This window comes from Budorcas taxicolor, chromosome 2 (assembly GCF_023091745.1).
Source record: "Budorcas taxicolor isolate Tak-1 chromosome 2, Takin1.1, whole genome shotgun sequence".
NCBI classification, from domain to species: Eukaryota; Metazoa; Chordata; class Mammalia; order Artiodactyla; family Bovidae; genus Budorcas; species Budorcas taxicolor.
Genome location: NC_068911.1, coordinates 81,018,860 through 81,039,161, shown reverse-complemented (window position 1 = coordinate 81,039,161; position 20,302 = coordinate 81,018,860). Strand labels below are relative to the sequence as shown.

The 20,302-nt window shown below is 37.5% G+C and overlaps 1 pseudogene; it reads right to left on the bottom strand.

Annotated features, from left to right (window-relative positions):
• Positions 1 to 16,805: 16,805 nt before the first annotated feature.
• LOC128060636 (60S ribosomal protein L7-like 1) lies at positions 16,806 to 17,571 on the bottom strand (annotated as a pseudogene).
• Between the last annotated feature and the right edge of the window lie 2,731 nt (positions 17,572 to 20,302).

Here is a 20,302-nt window from a genome sequence, read left to right as displayed (position 1 = left end):
ATCACTGCAAGAGTATTCATGGTATCTTATGAAGCTAAGAGTATCTCCAAAAATCTACTATTCTCAATATAAAAATATTTTACTAAAAGGTATTCCTCTATTATATATATATAAATATTTATCCCTTTCTATCAAACACTATATATTATATAAAGTATTACAGTCTTTTTCTTCTAAATAGAAAATATTTTAATCTAAGCTATTGCTGTATCACATAATAAAAATGTTTAGTCCTTCCTATCATATTTCTATATAATGGTGAGTCTACTTTTAATACTGCTGCTGCTGCTGCTGCTGAATCGCTTCAGTCGTATCCAACTCTATGAGACCCCATAGATGGCAGCCCACCAGACTCCCCCGTCCCTGGGATTCTCCAGGCAAGAATACTGGAGTGGGCTGCCATTTCCTTCTCCAATGCATGAGAGTGAAAAGTGAAAGTGAAGTCGCTCAGTTGTGTCCGACTCTTAGCGACCCCATGGACTGCAGCCTACCAGGCTCCTCCATCCATGGGATTTTCCAGGCAAGAGTACTGGAGTGGGGTGCCATTGCCTACCTTGAATCAAAGCTTTCTTTTTTAATGTTCCTGGGAATTAAAATCTGTCTATCCATTTTATAGCTGTATCTGAAGGCACTAATGATACATTTTAAATTTTCCAATGGCAATAAACATTTCTGACATAATTAAATAGTATCCTGAACTAAAGATTTTTCAGCAACAATATTTACTTTATCTGTCTAAATGTATTTAAGGCATATGTACTACTACCAGATACTTACCACTTTAAGCACCTTACAAAAAACAAAACCCCAGTATCTCCTCGTTTGCCCATTTATTTAACATTTACTAAGTGCCTCCATCTTGCAAGGACTGACTTCTGATCAGAAGACAGAATTTTCAAATTCTATTCTTCATGGAGCTTGTAATAAATTTCAGTGGATACATATCCTTTAGTATTTTGCCACCACATTTTGATTAATCAATCATCCCAAATGCTACTTATCACTTCTTTTTATTTGAATCTCACCTCTACTGCTAGGTGCAGTTGCAATGTCACATCCACAAAGCCTACAAATGATTTGATTCATCTTGTATTACAACACATTCTATTAACTCCTAATTGCTAGAAACTTAGCTGCTTATCTCAAACACAGAAGCCAACAGTCCACGGACTTTTACTCATGTGGCATTACAGTGCAAACTCATTACTGGTAGAAAAAGGCCAAACAGATAATAATCTTTAGCAACTGTTCAAAATTTAAAGCTGTGAATGGGACTTCACCAGCAGTCCAGTGGTTAAGATTTCACCTTCCAATGCAGGGGATTCAGGTTCAATCTCTGGTCTAGAGCTATGATCCCACATTGTTGCTGCATGCATGCTCAGTTATGTAAGACTCTTTGCAACCCCATGGACTGTAGCCCACCATCCATGGGATTTCCCAGGCAAGAATACTGGAGTGGGGTGCCATTTCCTCCTACAGGGGCTCTTCAAGACCCAGGGATCAAACCTACGGCTTACATGTCTCTTGCATTGGCAGGCAGATTCTTTACCATCCCACATAACTTGTAGCTGAAAAAACAAAATATAAAACAGAATCAATATTGTAACAAATTCAATAAAGACTTTTAAAAATGGTCCATAAAAAAAATCTTTTAAAAAATGTGAAGTAATGAAAAAGTATCCACCTTCAAATTGTTTCGAGTCTGAAATATTTGAGCTATGAATACTATCTCTTATTATTAGTAAAAATCACTTAATCAAGTTATCCTAATAAAATTTTCAAAGTATTTAAAATAGAAAACTATTTCAAAATAGTTTCAAAATATCAATGAAAAGCATACTACATACATGTTAGATTATAACACCGCAAAGGATATGGACATAAAGTTCTCAAATTCTTTATCTTGCCACCTGTCTTAAACTAAGGAATCTATCTTAAATTTATTAAACTCACCTTAAAATTATTTTAAATAATCAAAAATATGAGTAATGCTAGATAGACAGCTGTTCACCTTTTAGATAAATGATCTTTTGAAAAGCTTTGAGAATTCGGCATTAATACTATACTTCTACATCATATTTTAAACATCTATAATAATTTTGAATGATATATAGAAAGTTTTATTCATATATTATGAAGAGTCTGCATTTTCTATTTAAAAATAAGATGCAAAAAATACATCTCTCCCAAGAAGATGAAAAAAAGAGCAATAGTGCATCTGAAAAAATTATAATAAAGACCTTTTTTTGGGCTGCTCAGCACAGCTTGTAGGATCTTTTAGTTCTCCAATAAGGGATCTTGGCCTGCTCCTACAGTGAAAATGCCAAGTCCTAACCACTGGACTGGGCTTCCCTGGTGGCTCAGTGGTAAAGAATCTGGCTGCAATGCAGGAGATGCCAATTTCATCCCTGGGTAGCAAAGATCCCCTGGAGAGGGAAATGGCAACCCACTCCAGTATTCTTGCAGGGAAAATCTACAGAGAAGCCTGGTGGGCTATAGTCCATAGGGTTGCAAAGAATCCCATGGACAGAAGTGCCTGGTGGGCTACAGTCCATAGGGATGCAAAGAGTCGGACACAACTGAGCACATTGCACAACCACTGGACCACCAGGGAATTCCCAATGATGGTTATTTGAAAGAAATTGAGAGAATGAATGCATACCTTCAACTGAATCACTTAAAAATCTTTTTCAAAACAGCTATCTATAAACTTTTTAAATGTCCTTTTGCTCCTTTCAAATTACAGAAAGATACCATAATTCAATTAATTTCTATTCATGCATATATAATATAAAATAAATAATTGAATTGTTTTTGTTTTACTTCACTTGCTATTGACAATTTATTTGCAGATGGCAATTTCTACCCCCAAAGACTGTTAATTAAATAATGAAGTCTGGCAATTCAAAGATACTACTTTTTTCCCTGATATCAGATTTGCAATTTATAAAATAACTATAAAAGAGTGTGACTAATTGTAATTTCCATTTAACAGAATCTTTTTACACTATTTATTATTATTTATTCTATACTATTTTATTTAATTAGCTTGGGCTTCTAGGACAAATGGACTGGATGGCTTAAACAACAGACATCTCTTACAATTCTGGAGGCTAGAGAGTCCAGGATCAAGTTACCTGCAGATTTTGGTGACTGGTGAGGCTCCACTTTCTGGTTTGCAGACAGTTCCTTTCTCACTGTATGCTCACATGACTCTCCTTCTCTCCTTCAGTCGCTCCTTACAGAGGCACTAACTCCATTATGAGGATCCCACTGTCAACCCCATGAACTACAGCATTGCCAGGCTTCCCTGTCCTCTATCTTTGAGTTTGCTCAAATTCACGTGCATTGAGTCAGTGATGCCATCCAGCCGTCTCATCCCGTTGCCCCCTTTTACTCTTGACCTCAATTTTCCTCGGCATTGGGGTTTTTTCAAATGAATTGGTTCTTTGCATCAGGTGGCCACATATTGAAACTTCAGCTTCAGCATCAGTCCTTCCAGTGAATATTTAGGGTTGATTTCCTTTGGGATAGACTGGTTTGATTTCCTTGCAGTCCAAGGGACTCTTGAGTCTTCCCTAGCATCACAATTTGAAAGCATCAATTTTTTGGTGCTCAGCCTTCTTTATGGTTCAAAACTCACATCTGTACTGGTAAAACCACAGCTTTGACAGCATGGACCTTTGTCAGTAAAGTGATGTCTCTGTTTTTTAACACGGTGTCTAGGTTTGTCATAGCTTTTCTGCCAAGGAACAAACATCTTTCCTGGTTGCAGTCACCATCCGCCGAGATTTTAGAGCCCGAGAAAATAAAATGTCACTGTTTCCACTTTTCCCCCTTCTATTTGCCATGAAGTGATGGAACCAGATGCCATGATTGTAGTTCTTTGAATGTTGAGTTTTAAGCCAGGTTTTTCGACTCTCCTCTTTCACCTTCATTAAGAGGCTCTTTAGTTCCGCTTTAGTTCCTCTTCACTTTCTGACAGTAGAATGACATCATCTGCCTATCTGAGGTTATTGATATCTCTCCCAGAAATCTTGATTCCAGTGTGTGCTTCCTCCAGCTTGGCATTTTGCATGATGTACTCTGCATATGTTAAATAAGCAGGGTGACAATATATCGCCTTGACGTACTCCTTTCCCAATCTGGAACCAATCTGTTGTTCAATGTTCGGTTTTAACTGTTCATTCTTGTCCTGCATACAGATTTCCTAGGAAGCAGGTAAGCTGGTTTGGTAGTCCTATCTCTTGAAGAATTTTTCACAGTTTGCTGTGATTCACATAGGCACAGGCTTTAGCGTAGTCAATAAAGCAAATGTTGTTTTGGAATTCTCTAGTTTTCTTTATGATCCAAAGGATGTTGCCAATTTGATCTCTGGTTCATCTGCCTTTTCTAAATCCAGCTAGTAAATCTGGAAGGTCTCACTTCACATACTGCTATAGCCTAGAGCATTACCTTGCTAGCATGTGAAATGAGCACAATTGCACGGAAGTTTGAACATTCTTTAGCACTGACATTCTTTAGTACTGAAATGAAAACTGAACTTTTCCAGTCCTGTGGCCATTCCTGAGTTTTCCAAATTTGTTTATAGGTTGAGTGCAGCACTTTCACAGCATCATCTTTTAGGATTTGAAATAGCTCACCTGGAATTCCACCACCTCCTCTAGCTTTGTTCTTAGTAATGCTTCCTAAGGCCCACTTGACTTTATACTCCAGGATGCTTGGCTCTAGGTGAATGACCACACCATCATGGTTATCTGGGTCATTAAGAACTTTTTTGTATAGTTTTCTGTGTATCCTTGTCACCTCTTATTAATCTCTTCTGCTTCTGTTAGGTCTTTGCCATTTCTTTCCTTTATTGTGCCCATTTTTGCATGAAATGTTCCCTTGGTATCTCCAGTTTCTTAAAGAGATCGCCAGTCTTTCCCATTCTATTGTTTTCCTGTTTCTTTGCATTGTTCACTCAATGTCTCTCCTTGCTATTCTCTGGAACTCTGTATTCAGTTGGGTGTGTCTTTCCCTTACTCCTCTGCCTTTCACTTCTCTTCTTTTCTCAGCTATTTGTAAGGCCTCCTCAGACAACCACTTTGCTGTCTTGCATTTCTTTTTCTTGGGGATGGTTTCGGTCACCACTTCCTGTACAATGTTACAAATCTCCATCCATAGTTCTTCAGGTACCCTACCAAATCTAATTCCTTGAATATATTCATGACCTCTACTGTATAATCATAAGGGATTTGATTTAGGTCATACCTGAATGATGTCGTGGTTCTCCCTACTGTCTTCAAATTCAGCCTCAACTCTGCAATAAAGAGCTGATGATCTGAGCCACAGTCAGCTCCACGTCTTGTCTTTGCTGACTGTACAGAGCTTCTCCATCTTCAGCTACAAAGAATATAATCAATCTGATTTTTCCATGACATAATCTAAACCTAGTTATCTCCCAAAGGTACCACCTCCAAATATCATCACATTAGAGGTTTAGGGATTCAACATATGAATTTGGGGCAATATAAGCATTCAGTCTACAACTAATGGAATGATTATTGTACAGTATTCTATAAAGTAAACTAATAGTGTAATTATAACTAAACTAGATAGCTATCATAAAAGTAAATATATATATAAATTTTATAGAGCAAATATTAAAGTGGCATTTAGTTACATATATAACTGAATATATCTGACTATTGTAGGTACACAGAATCTGCTGATTCTTTTTTTTTTTTTGTAAAATAACACATTTATTTTATATTTTATAACACATTTATATTAAATATTTGTCCCACTATTCTGTGTTAAGACAATATAAAAATGTAAAGCAAAATTACATGTAAAGATTTACACTGATTGTAAACTAGCAGAGTTACAAATGATGCAAATAGAAAATTTTTGAACCTTGTGATAATTTATATTCTGCCGTATTTTTGCCAAAACTAATTTTCTTGATTTCTTTTTTTTTTTAATTTTTTTTTTTTAAATTTTAAAATCTTTAATTCTTACATGTGTTCCCAAACATGAACCCCCCTCCCACCTCCCTCCCCATAACATCTCTGTGGGTCATCCCCATGCACCAGCCCCAAGCATGCTGTATCCTGCATCAGACATAGACTGGCGATTCAATTCTTACATGATAGTATACATGATAGAATGCCATTCTCCCAAATCATCCCACCCTCTCCCTCTCCCTCTGAGTCCAAAAGTCCGTTATACACAGCTGTGTCTTTTTTCCTGTCTTGCATACAGGGTCGTCATTGTCATCTTTCTAAATTCCATATATATGTGTTAGTATACTGTATTGGTGTTTTTCTCTCTGGCTTACTTCACTCTGTATAATCGGCTCCAGTTTCATCCATCTCATCAGAACTGAATCAAATGAATTCTTTTTAACGGCTGAGTAATACTCCATTGTGTATATGTACCACAGCTTTCTTATCCATTCATCTGCTGATGGACATCTAGGTTGTTTCCATGTCCTGGCTATTATAAACAGTGCTGCGATGAACACTGGGGTACATGTGTCTCTTTCAATTCTGGTTTCCTCGGTGTGTATGCCCAGCAGTGGGATTGCTGGGTCATAAGGGAGTTCTATTTGCAATTTTTTAAGGAATCTCCACACTGTTCTCCATAGTGGCTGTACTAGTTTGCATTCCCACCAACAGTGTAGGAGGGTTCCCTTTTCTCCACACCCTCTCCAGCATTTATTGCTTGCAGATTTTTGGATCGCAGCCATTCTGACTGGTGTGAAGTGGTACCTCATTGTGGTTTTGATTTGCATTTCTCCAATAATGAGCGATGTTGAGCATCTTTTCATGTGTTTGTTAGCCATCCGTATGTCCTCTTTGGAGAAATGTCTATTTAGTTCTTTGGCCCATTTTTTGATTGGGTTGTTTATATTTCTGGAATTGAGCTGCATAAGTTGCTTGTATATTTTTGAGATTAGTTGTTTGTCAGTTTCTTCATTTGCTATTATTTTCTCCCATTCAGAAGGCTGTCTTTTCACCTTGCTTATATTTTCCTTTGTTGTGCAGAAGCTTTTAATTTTAATTAGATCCCATTTGTTTATTTTTGCTTTTATTTCCAGAATTCTGGGAGGTGGATCATAGAGGATCCTGCTGTGATTTATGTCTGAGAGTGTTTTGCCTATGTTCTCCTCTAGGAGTTTTATAGTTTCTGGTCTTACATTTAGATCTTTAATCCATTTTGAGTTTATTTTTGTGTGCGGTGTTAGAAAGTGATCTAGTTTCATTCTTTTACAAGTGGTTGACCAGTTTTCCCAGCACCACTTGTTAAAGAGATTGTCTTTACTCCATTGTATATTCTTGCCTCCTTTGTCAAAGATAAGGTGTCCATAGATGTGTGGATTTATCTCTGGGCTTTCTATTTTGTTCCATTGATCTATATGTCTGTCTTTGTGCCAGTACCATACTGTTTTGATGAGTGTGGCTTTGTAGTAGAGCCTGAAGTCAGGCAAGTTGATTCCTCCAGTTCCATTCTTCTTTCCCAAGATTGCTTTGGCAATTCGAGGTTTTTTGTATTTCCATACAAATCTTGAAATTATTTGTTCTAGTTCTGTGAAAAATATGGCTGGTAGCTTGATAGGGATTGCACTGAATTTGTAAATTGCTTTGGGTAGTATACTCATTTTCACTATATTGATTCTTCCGATCCATGAACATGGTATATTTCTCCATCTATTAGTGTCCTCTTTGATTTCTTTCACCAGTGTTTTATAGTTTTCTATATATAGGTCTTTAGTTTCTTTGGGTAGATATATTCCTAAGTATTTTATTCTTTTCGTTGCAATGGTGAATGGAATTGTTTCCTTAATTTCTTTTTCTACTTTCTCATTATTAGTGTATAGGAATGCAAGGGATTTCTGTGTGTTGATTTTATATCCTGCAACTTTACTATATTCATTGATGAGCTCTAGTAATTTTCTGGTGGAGTCTTTAGGGTTTTCCATGTAGAGGATCATGTCATCTGCAAACAGTGAGAGTTTTACTTCTTCTTTTCCAATTTGGATTCCTTTTATTTCTTTTTCTGCTCTGATTGCTGTGGCCAAAACTTCCAGAACTATGTTGAATAGTAGCGGTGAAAGTGGACACCCTTGTCTTGTTCCTGACTTTAGGGGAAATGCTTTCAATTTTTCACCATTGAGGATAATGTTTGCTGTGGGTTTGTCATATATAGCTTTTATTATGTTGAGGTATGTTCCTTCTATTCCTGCTTTCTGGAGAGTTTTTATCATAAATGGATGTTGAATTTTGTCAAAGGCCTTCTCTGCATCTATTGAGATAATCATATGGTTTTTATTTTTCAATTTGTTAATGTGGTGAATTACATTGATTGATTTGCGGATATTGAAGAATCCTTGCATCCCTGGGATAAAGCCCACTTGGTCAAGGTGTATGATCTTTTTAATGTGTTGTTGGATTCTGATTGCTAGAATTTTGTTGAGGATTTTTGCATCTATGTTCATCAGTGATATTGGCCTGTAGTTTTCGTTTTTTGTGACATCTTTGTCAGGTTTTGGTATTTGGGTGATGGTGGCCTCATAGAATGAGTTTGGAAGTTTACCTTCCTCTGCAATTTTCTGGAAGAGCTTGAGTATGATAGGTGTTAGCTCTTCTCGAAATTTTTGGTAGAATTCAGCTGTGAAGCCGTCTGGACCTGGGCTTTTGTTTGCTGGAAGATTTCTGATTACAGTTTCAATTTCCGTGCCTGTGATGGGTCTGTTAAGATTTTCTATTTCTTCCTGGTTCAGTTTTGGAAAATTGTACTTTTCTAAGAATATGTCCATTTCTTCCATGTTGTCCATTTTATTGGCAAACAACTGCTGATAGTAGTCTCTTATGATCCTTTGTATTTCTGTGTTGTCTGTTGTGATCTCTCCATTTTCATTTCTAATTTTATTGATTTGATTTTTCTGTCTTTGCTTCTTGATGAGTCTGGCTAGTGGTTTGTCAATTTTATTTATCCTTTCAAAGAACCAGCTTTTGGCCTTGTTGATTTTTGCTATGGTCTCTTTTGTTTCTTTTGCATTTATTTCTGCCCTAATTTTTAAGATTTCTTTCCTTCTACTAACTCTGGGGTTCTCCAATTCTTCCTTTTCTAGTTGCTTTAGTTGTAGAGTTAGGTTATTTATTTGACTTTTTTCTTATTTCTTGAGGTATGCCTGTATTGCTATGAACTTTTAGCACTGCTTTTATACTGTCCCACAGGTTTTGGGTTGTTGTGTTTTCATTTTCATTAGTTTCTATGCATATTTTGATTTCTTTTTTGATTTCTTCTGTGATTTGTTGGTTATTCAGAAGTGTGTTGTTCAACCTCCATATGTTGGAATTTTTAGTAGTTTTTCTCCTGTAATTGAGATCTAATCTTAATGCATTATGGTCAGAAAAGATGCTTGGAATGATTTCGATTTTTTTGAATTTATCAAGTTTAGATTTATGGCCCAGGATGTGATCTATCCTGGAGAAGGTTCCATGAGCACTTGAAAAAAAGGTGAAATTTATTGTTTTGGGGTGAAATGTCCTATAGATATCAATTAGGTCTAATTGATCTAATGTATCATTTAAAGTTTGCGTTTCTTTGTTAATTTTCTGTTTAGTTGATCTGTCCATAGGTGTGAGCGGGGTATTAAAGTCTCCCACTATTATTGTGTTATTGTTGATTTCCCCTTTCATACTTGTTAGCCTTTGTCTGACATATTGCGGTGCTCCTATATTGGGTGCATATATATTTATAATTGTTATATCTTCTTCTTGGATTGATCCTTTGATCATTATGTAGTGGCCTTCTTTGTCTCTTTTCACAGTCTTTGTTTTAAAGTCTATTTTATCAGATATGAGTATTGCCACTCCTGCTTTCTTTTGGTCTCTATTTGCGTGGTATATCTTTTTCCAGCCCTTCACTTTCAGTCTGTATGTGTCTCTTGTTTTGAGGTGGGTCTCTTGTAAGCAGCATATAGAGGGGTCTTGTTTTTGTATCCATTTGGCCAGTCTTTGCCTTTTGGTTGGGGCGTTCAACCCATTTACGTTTAAGGTAATTATTGATAAGTATGATCCAGTTACCATTTACTTTATTGTTTTGGGTTCGGGTTTATACACTCTTTTCGTGTTTCCTGTCTAGATAATATCCTTTAGAATTTGTTGGAGAGCTGGTTTGGTGGTGCTGAATTCTCTCAGCTTTTGCTTGTCTGTAAAGCTTTTGATTTCTCCCATTTACTTTTTAAAGTAATTTTTTGTGTTTGCTTTTTTGCCTGTGCTGGGTCTTTGTTGTTTCATGGGCTTTTCTCTAGTTGTGGTAAGCTGGGGCTACTCTCTAACTGCAGTTTGAAGGCTTCTCATTGTCATGACTTCTCGTTGTGGAGCACAGGATCTGGGGCACAAAAGCTTCAGTAGTTGTGGAACATGGACTCAGTAGTTGCAGTCCCCAAACTCTAGAGCATACCCTCAATAGTTGTGGCGCAAGGCCTTAATTCCTTGGCATGCAGGATTTTCCCAGATTAGGGACCAAACCCAAGCCCAACTAGGGACCAACTGGCAGAAAGATTCTTTACCACTGAGCCACCAAGGAAACCCTCTATCCACTTGCTTTTAATCTACATTTCATAAGTATCTTCCTGTAGACAATTTATATCTGGGTCTTATTTGTTGATCCACCATGATGATCTCTGTGTCTTTCATTTGGTGCATTTCAACCACTGACATTTAACATGGCTACTGATATATTTGGATTAATATCTACCATATCTGTTACTGTTTCATATTTGTTGCCCTTGTTCTTTGTTCCTGTTTTTATCTTCCATGCCCATTTGAATGCAGAGTTCCAAAGAATAGCAAGGAGAGATAAGAAAGCCTTCGTCAGCGATCATTGGAAATAATTAGAGGAAAACAATAGATTAGGAAAGACTAGAGATCTCTACTAGAAAATCAGAGATACCAAGGGAACATTTCATCCAAAGGTGAGCACAATAAAGGACAGAAACGGTATGGACCTAACAGAAGCAGAAGATATTAAGAAGAGGTGGCAAGAATACACAGAAGAACTATACAAAAAAGATCTTCATGACCCAGATAATCACTGGGGTGATCACTCACCTAGAGCCAGACATCCTGGAATGTGAAGTCAAGTGGGCCTTAGGAAGCATCACTAGGAACAGAGCTAGTGGAGGTGACGGCATTCCAGTTGAGCTATTTAGAATCCTAAAAGATGATGCTGTGAAAGTGCTGCACTCAACCTATAAACAAATTTGGAAAACTCAGCAGTGGCCGCAGGACTGGAAAAGGTCAGTTTTCATTCCAATCCCAAAGAAAGGCAATGCCAAAGAATGCTCAAACTACCACACAATTGCACTCATCTCACACGCTAGTAATGCTCAAAATTCTCCAAGCCAGGCTTCAGCAATACGTGAACCGTGAACTTCCTGATGTTCAAGCTGGTTTTAGAAAAGGCAGAGGAACCAGAGATCAAATTGCCAACATCCACTGGATCATCAAAAAAGCAAGAGAGTTCCAGAAAAACATCTATTTCTGCTTTACTGACTATGCCAAAGCCTTTGACTGTGTGGATCACAATAAACTGTGGAAAATTCTGAGAGAGATAGGAATATCAGACCATGTGACCTGCTTCTTGAGAAACCTGTATGCAGGTCAGGAAGCAACAGCTAGAACTGGACATGGAACAAAAGACTGGTTCCAAATAGGAAAAGGAGTATGTCAAGGTTGTATACTGTCACCCTGCTTACTTAACTTATATGTAGACTAAATCATAAGAAATGCTGGGCTGGAAGAAGCACAAGCTGGAATCAAGATTTCTGGGGGAAAAAAAAAAAGACTGCTGGGAGAAATATCAATATACCTCAGATATGCAGATGATAGCACCCTTATGGCAGAAAGTGAAGAACTAAAGAGCCTCTTAATGAAAGTGAAAGAGGAGAGTGAAAAAGTTGGCTTAAAACTCAACATTCAAAAAACTAAGATCATGGCATTTGGTCCCATCACTTCATGGGAAATAGATGGGGAAACAGTGGAAACAGTGAGAGCCTTTATTTTGAGGGGCTCCAAAATCACTGCGGATGGTGATTGCAGCCATGAAATTAAAAGATGCTTACTCCTTGGAAGGGAAGTTATGGTCAACCTAGATAGCATATTAAAAAGCAGAGACATTACTTTGCCAACAAAGGTCCATCTAGTCAAGGCTATGGTTTTTCCAGTAGTCATGCATGAATGTGAGAGTTGGACAATAAAGAAAGCTGAGCACCGAAGAATTGATGCTTTTGAACTGTGGTGTTGGAGAAGACTCTTGAGAGTCCCTGAGACTGCAAGGAGATCCAACCAGTCCATTCTAAAGGAGGTCAGTCCTGGGTGGTCATTGGAAGGACTGATGTTGAAGTTGAATCTCCAATATTTTGGCCACCTCATGCGAAGAGCTGACTCATTTGAAAAGACCCTGATGTTGGAAAAGATTGAGGGCAGGAAGAGAAGGGGACAACAGAGGATGAGATGGTTGGACGGCATCACCGATTCAGTGGACGAGTTTGGGTAAACTCAAGGAGTTGGTGATGGACAGGGAGGCCTGGCATGCTGCGGATCATGGGGTCACAAAGAGTTGGACACGACTGAGTGACTGAACTGAACTCCTTTTCTGCCTTGTGTGTTTGAAGTATAGCTGTTTTACAATATTTCATTAGTTTCAGATGTACAGCAAAGTGATGATTTGGAGATACACACACATATACACTCATTTTTTAATTTTAAAATTCATTTTTGCTGTATTGGGCTTTGTTGGTGCATGAGCTCTTCTCTACCTGCAGTGAGTGTGAGTTACTGTTTACTGAGGTGCTACGGCTTCTCACTGTGGTTGCTCTGCTTACCATGGAGCACCAGCTCCAGGGCATGTGGGCTTCAGTAGCTGCAGCCCATGGGCTCCGTAGTTGTGGCTCTCAGGATCTAGATCGGGGGCTCAGTAGTTGCTCTGCAGCACGTGCAATCTTCCAGGATCAGGTATCAAACCCATGTCTCCTGCACTGGTGGGCAGATTCTTTTTACTGAGCTTCCAGGGAAGCCCCTACACTCTTTTTGAAAAATTTTTTTTTATTATAGCTTATTACAAGATATTGCATATCATTTCCTATGCTACACAGTAAAACTTTTATTATCTATTTTATATAGTGTGCATATATATAGTGTGGTAGTGAGCATCTGTTAATTCCATACTCCCAATTTATTTCTCCCCTCTTCCCCTTTGGTAACCATAAATTTGTCTTCCATTTGTCAGTCTGTTCCTGTTTAGTAAATAGATCAATTTCTACTATTTTTTAGAAGCCATATATGTGATAGCATACAATATTTGTCTATATCTGACTTATTTCACTTAGCTTAATAATCTCTACATTCATCCATGTAGCTATAAATGTCAGTTTCACTCTTTTTTAAATGACTAATATTTCACTACATGTATATGTGTGTGTATCACACATATATCATATATTCTTTATCTGTTCATCTGTTGATAGACACTTAGGTTGCTTCCATATCTTGGCTATTGTAAACAGTGCTGCTATGAACACTGGGGTGCATATATCTTTTCCAATTAGAGTTTTTATTTCTTTCTGGATATATGCCCAGGAATGGAACTGCTGGATCATATGGTAACTTCATTTTCAGTTTTTTAATGAGCTTCCCATAGTGACTGCACCAATTTACATTCCCACCAACATAAAAGGGTTCCCTTTTCATCGCACTCTCTTCAGCATTTATTTGTAGACTTTTTGAAGATGGCTTTTCTCACTGGAGTGAGGTGATACCTCACTATAGTTTTGATCTGCATTTCTCCAATAATTAGCAATGCTGAGCATATTTTCATGTGTCTGCTAGCCATCTGTATGTCATTTGGAGAAATGTCTATTTAGGTCTTCTGCCCATTTTTTGGTTCTTTTTTTATTAGTAGTAAATTTATTTATTTTTGGTTGCACTGGGTCTTCGTTGCTTTGCATGGGCTTTCTCTAGTTGTGGCAAGTGGGTGCTACTCTTTGTTGTAGGGCATGGACTTCTCATTGCAGTGGCTGCTCTTGTTGTGGGTCACCAACTCTAGACATTCAGATTTTAGTAGCTGTAGCACATGGGCTCAGTAGTTGCAGCACATGGGCTTTAGGGGACACAGGCTAGAGTAGTTACAGCTCCAGGGCCTGGCAGTTGCAGCTCAGAGGCTCTAGAGCACGGGCTCAGTAGCTGTGGTGCACAGACTTAGTTGTTACCTGGCATGTGGAATCTTCCCGGACCAGGGATCAAATCCATATCCCCTGCATTGGCAGGCAGATTCTTATCCTCTGTGCCACTAAGGAAGTTCCTTCTGCCCATTAAAAAATTTTTTTTCCATCAATGAGTTGTATAAACTGTTAATATATTTTGGAAATTAAGCCCTTGTGGGTTGCATTGTTTGCAAACACTTTCTCCCATTAACTGTCTTTTCATTTATGATTTTGTTTAATATGTAAAAATTTCTATGTTTGATTGGGTCCTATTTGTTTTTCTTTTATTTCTATTGCTTTGGGAGACTGAGCTAAGGAAATACTGCTACAGTTTATGTAAGAGGCTATTTGCCTATGCTCTCTTCTAAGAGTTTATGGTGTCATGTTTATATTTAAGTCTTTAAATCATTTTGAGTTTATTTTTGTGTATGCTCTGAGGGGGTGATCTAACTTCATTGATCCACATGTGGCTGTCCAGTTTTCCCAACACCACTTGCTAAAGAGATTGTTTTTTCACCATTGTACATTCTTGCCTCCTCTGTTCACAACTAATTGACCACAGTATGTGCGGATTCATCTCAGGGCTCTTTTTTCTGTTCAACTGATTAATACATCTGTTTTTGTCTCAATATCACACTGTTTTGATTACTGTAGCTTTGTAGTATTTTCTGAATTCTGGAAGGATTATGCCACCCGGTTTGTTCTACTTCCTCATGATTGCTTTGGCAATTACTGGTCTTTTCTGATTCCATATAAATTTTAGGATTATTTGTTCTAGCTCTATGAAAAATGTTATGGGTAATTTGATAGGGATTGCATTAAATCTGTAGATTGCTTTGGGTAGTCCAGCCATTTTAACTGTATTAATTCTTCCAATCCAAGAGCATAGATTTTTTTCATTTCCTTGAATCTTCTTAAATTTCCAATTTTTATAGTTCTAAATATGTATCTTTTACCTCCTTGATTACTACATTCACAACTATTTTCTTCTTTCATGCAATTTTAAAGAGAATTTTAACTTTCTCTTTCTGGTATTTCATTGCTAATGTAAAGAAATGCAACAGGTTTCTATATATTACTCTTTTATCCTGCTCTCTTGATGAACTCAGTTAACAGTTCTCATAGTTTTTATGTGGAGTTTTTAGGGTTTTCTAGATGGAGTATCAGGCATCTGTATCAAATGACAAATTTTACCCCTTCCCTTCCAACTTGGATGCCTTTTATTTCTTTTTCTTCTCTGACTTATGTGGCTAGGACTTCCAATACAATGTTGAATAGTAATGGTGAGAATGGGCATCCTTGTCTTATTCCAGAATTTACCAGAAGACTTTCAGCTTTTCACCATTTGGTATTTTGTTGGCTGTGGGCTTGTCCCAAATGGCTTTTATTATGTTGAGGTATCTTCCCTCTATATTCACTTTAGGAAGAGTTTTTATCAGGAATAAATGTTGATTTTTGTTGTTGTTTAATTTTATCAAATGCTTTTTCTCCATTTGTAGAGATGATCATGTGATTTTTGTCTTTTTCTGTTAATGTGGTATATCAAATTAATTGATTTGCATATGTTGAACAATCCTGGTGACCCTGGAATGAAACCCATTTGATCACAGAGCATGATCCTTTTTATATGTTGTTGGATTCAGTTTGCTAAAATTTTGTTGAGGATTTTTACATCTATATTCATCAAAAATATTGACCTGTAATTTTCTTTTTTGGTAGCATCTTTGGCTTTGGTATCAGGGTGATGGTGGCTTGACACAATGATTTTGGGAGAGCTCCCTTCTCTTCAATCTTTTGGAAGAGTTTGAGAAGAACAGATATAAGTTTTGTTTGGTGGAATTGCCCAGTGAAGCCATCCAGTCTTGGACTGTTGCTGGAATGAGTTTTTAAATTACAAATTCTACTTTAATTCTAGTGATTGGTCTGTTCAAATTATCAGTTTCATCTTGATTCAGTTTTGATGGGATGTATGTTTCTAGAAACGTGTCCATGTCTTCTAGGTTGTCCAATTTGTTGGCATATAACTGTTCACAGTATTCTCTTATCTGTCTCTTATGGTCTTGTGTGTGTGTGTGTGTGTGTGTGTGTGTGTGTGTGTGCATGCTTCTAATTTTAATTTCAAGTTCTAGTTTAATTTAATTCTAATTTCAAGTTCTTTCCAAAAACAAGGCCCCAGGAAATCCCAGGTTCAATATGCTCCTAGGCTTGGTCCACTGCTGTCTTGTATTCACAGGTAGTTCACCAACAGCAAAGCCCAGGATAGATGTGATAAAACAGGACTTCCTTCTTCATGGCATGAGCCCTTTGCTGGTTTCAGAGGTGGACAGTGGTTATCAGAGAAAACACACAGGAACTTTTTCTTGGAACTGAGGTGGGATGAAAAGTGTTTGTTGTGAACATCACTATGTTTTCCCTGACCCTTTGCCTCCAGTTTTTGAAGATATATTCTAGCAGAAAACAATCTTCCTTGAAGATATTGAGTGAAAATTTCATGAAACAAAAACACACACTTCCAGTGCACTCTGTTTTCAGGTACACTGGGTTTAGTTCAGCTGCCAGATGAGCTGATGGGTTCACCTCAATAGCCAGGTGAGCCTACTTCCTTGATGAAGCCCACTCTATTCTTTGTAGTGTGATCAGCCATTGAGAGTTGGAAAGGGTGCAGGAATCCTGCGATCACCTGGAAATTCTTCCCTGGGAAGGCAACTTCATGAATGAGGTCTTCTAAGCAAATAACATCAAACTTCCCCAGGTGCTTCTCAATCACTGTGTTGTCTGTCAGAGGAATGGTCTCGACCTTGTTTTTGGCCTTGGCTTGTCCACGTTTCAAGATGAGTTCCTGAACAGACTTCAGATTTGGAAATCCCCAGGTCACATAAGGTTCCACAATACAAAGCGTCTTTATGGTTGGAGGCGTCACTTTCATAATGACATCACCAAAAATCTTATTCAGGCAAAATCTTGCAACTGTCCTCTGCACCAGAGAACTCACCCCATTAATCCTTTCAATATGTACAACAAAGGCCAACAAATGTTTGTCTGGCACTTCCAAGCCACAAAGTTTCACTTTTAGCCATCTGAGCTGCACCCTGTCCCATAGTTGCTGCCAGGAATCATCCATGAACCACTCTAGTCACTTAAACTTGATCTCTTTTCATTTCCTCTGCTCCTTCCTTTGCAAAAGTGCCTGTTTTGCCTGGGTGGCTTTGAGGGCCTGATAAGCCTTCTTCTTCTTCATGAGTCTCTGGAACGAAAGGGATCTTTCTTCTTGGCTCTTCCTCCACCATTTTTCCAACACTGCAGCTACTACTCATGTCTCTCTTGTGGTTTTAAATGAGCATTTTATAGGATTCCACTTTGTCTCCTTTCCTAGTCCATCAGCTATAGTTCATATTTTGATTTTTTATTGGTTTTATTAGAGTTTTTAATATGCAAGTCCAAATGCACTTTCAAATAACACTACTCCACTTCACATGTAGTATACCTCATAATAACAAAATAATTCTAATTTCTCCCTCCTATCCTTTGTTTCACTGCTATTATTCATTTCACTTATCTCTGGGTTTGGGAAGATCCCCAGGAGAAGGAAATGGCAACCCACTCCAGTATTCTTGCCTGGAAAATCCCATGGACAGAGAAGCCTGGAAGGCTACAGTCCATGGGGTTACAAGAGTCAGACACGACTTAAGAGACTAAAACAAAACAAACATATATGAGAATGCTGTGCTGTGCTATGCTGAGTTGTGTTTGACATTTTGTGACCCCATGAACTGAAGCTAGCCAGGCTCCTCTGTCCATGGAATTTTCCAGGCAAGAATACTGGAGTGGGTTGTCATTTCCTATGCCAACATATGAGAATACTTAAGCATATATGTGGGCTTCCCAGGTGGCACTAGTGATAAAGAATCCACCTGCCAATGTAGAAGATGCAAGAGACACAAGTTGAATCCCTGGGTCAGGAAGATCCCCTGGAGTAGGAAATGGCAACCCACTCCAGTACTCTAGCCTGGAAAATTCCATGGAGAGAGAAAATTGATGGTCTACAGTCCATGGGGCCACAAAAAGTTGGACATGATTGAGCAACTTAGTATACACACACACACAAGCATATACATATATAGATAAGACATATACATAACTGAATATATTGTTGGTATTATTATTTTTAACATGGTGCTGTGAACTCAATTAAGAATAAAGTAAATAAAAGTTATTTTATCTTCACTTTTTCCTTCTTTAATGTTCTTCCTTTATTTATGTAGATCTGAGCTTCTGAACTATATTATTTTCCTTGTCTCTAATGAATTTCTCTCTATTTTTGGCAAGGCTGGTCTATAGGCCACAAACTCTCTTAATTTTTGTCAATTTTTCCCTTCAGTTTTGAAGGTAATTTCACATAGTACAGAATTCTACATTCGTGGTGTTTTTTTCTCCCAACAGTTTTGATATTCCAGTCCACACCACAGTCTTCGTGTTTATGTGGCTTCTGAGGAGATATTGGATGTAATTATTTTGTTCCTTTATAGGTAAGATTTTTTTAAATTCTGTCCTATTTCAGGTTTTCTTTTTTTAATCTTTGACTTTTTAAAATTGAAAGTGATATACCAAGGTATAGTTGTGGGGGATATTTATCCTGCTTGGTGTTCTCCGAGTTTCCTGGATCTGTGGTCTGGGGTCTAACATTAATTTGGGGGAAATTCTCAGTCATTTTTCTTTCAAATAGTTCTTATTTTCTTTCTTCTCCTTCTGATAGTCCCATTACATCCACGTTAAACCTTTTCTAGTTGTCCCACAGTCTTTGTGTAAGCAGACAGGGTGGGGGTCCCTGGAGAAAGAGAATGAGGCATGGCTTTCTTGACATAAGGGAAGACATTTTTTACATTAACCATTTTGTGATCTAATCCCGGCCACAATGCTTGCCTTTGAACACGTCTCAGTAATCAATCACCTTAAAAGAGGAGGAACAAACAACTGTTATCAGGCAAGAGAAGTAACAACAGCAAACTCTCAATTTTGTTTCAGTGGTAAAAATTAGCCTAAAGTGCTCAACCATCAGATCAACAGGAACCTAAGGGATGAAGACATTGATCTTCTCTTTTTTCTTTTAATAATATAATTTATATTTTATCCCCCAGAATTTATTATCTTTATTAATAACTTTTCTTGAAATATTTTAGAAATATTGAGATATGACACCATTCTATTGGAAAAAGCTGCCTGAAAATGTCTTTATTTCTTGCTAATTTTTTGGTTATTCCTACAAAATTTATATGAAACTGATGCTTTCTAGGAGTAAAAGAACATTTTCAAAAATCTTTCTCATCTAGGGGACTCTACATTCTCTTTTTTAAAATTTTATTTTACATTGGAATATAGTCGATTTCCAATGTTGTATTATACTCTTGTCAACTTAACTAGTTTCCCCTGAGGTCACTGTTTGTTAAGAATGGACTGCTCTGGTGTATTTCAAACTGGTTCCTTTCTCTCTCTCCCTCCCAGAAGCCTGATGGGATTCTTCTTTGATTTTTATTGTGGAAATAAACATTTATTTCAGTTTAATTAAACACAGTCTAGAAAATCTAGGATATTACATGATACAATCTGGGAATAGGCAATATATAAGTTTAGCTAGCAAGCCCAAAATTATAAAGAAATCACAGACATATTTTACCATGTGAACATTTCTATGAACACATGGCAAAATAAAATAAATGGCAAGACGCTTGCTCCTTCAAAGAAAAGCTATGACAAACCAAGACAGCATATTAAAAAGCAAAGATATCACTTTGTCAACAAAGGTTCGTATAATCAAAGCTATGGTTTTTCCAGTAGTCATATACAGATGTGAGAGTTGGACCATAAACATGGCTGAGTGCCAAAGAATTGATGCTTGCAAACTGTGGTGCTTGGACTAAGTTTGGTCCAAACCCTAGGATCGAAGGAGATCAAACCAGTCAATCCTAAAGGAAATCAACCCCAAATATTCACTGGAAGGACTGCTGCTGAAGCTGAAGATCCAATACTTTGGTCACCTAATGCAAACAG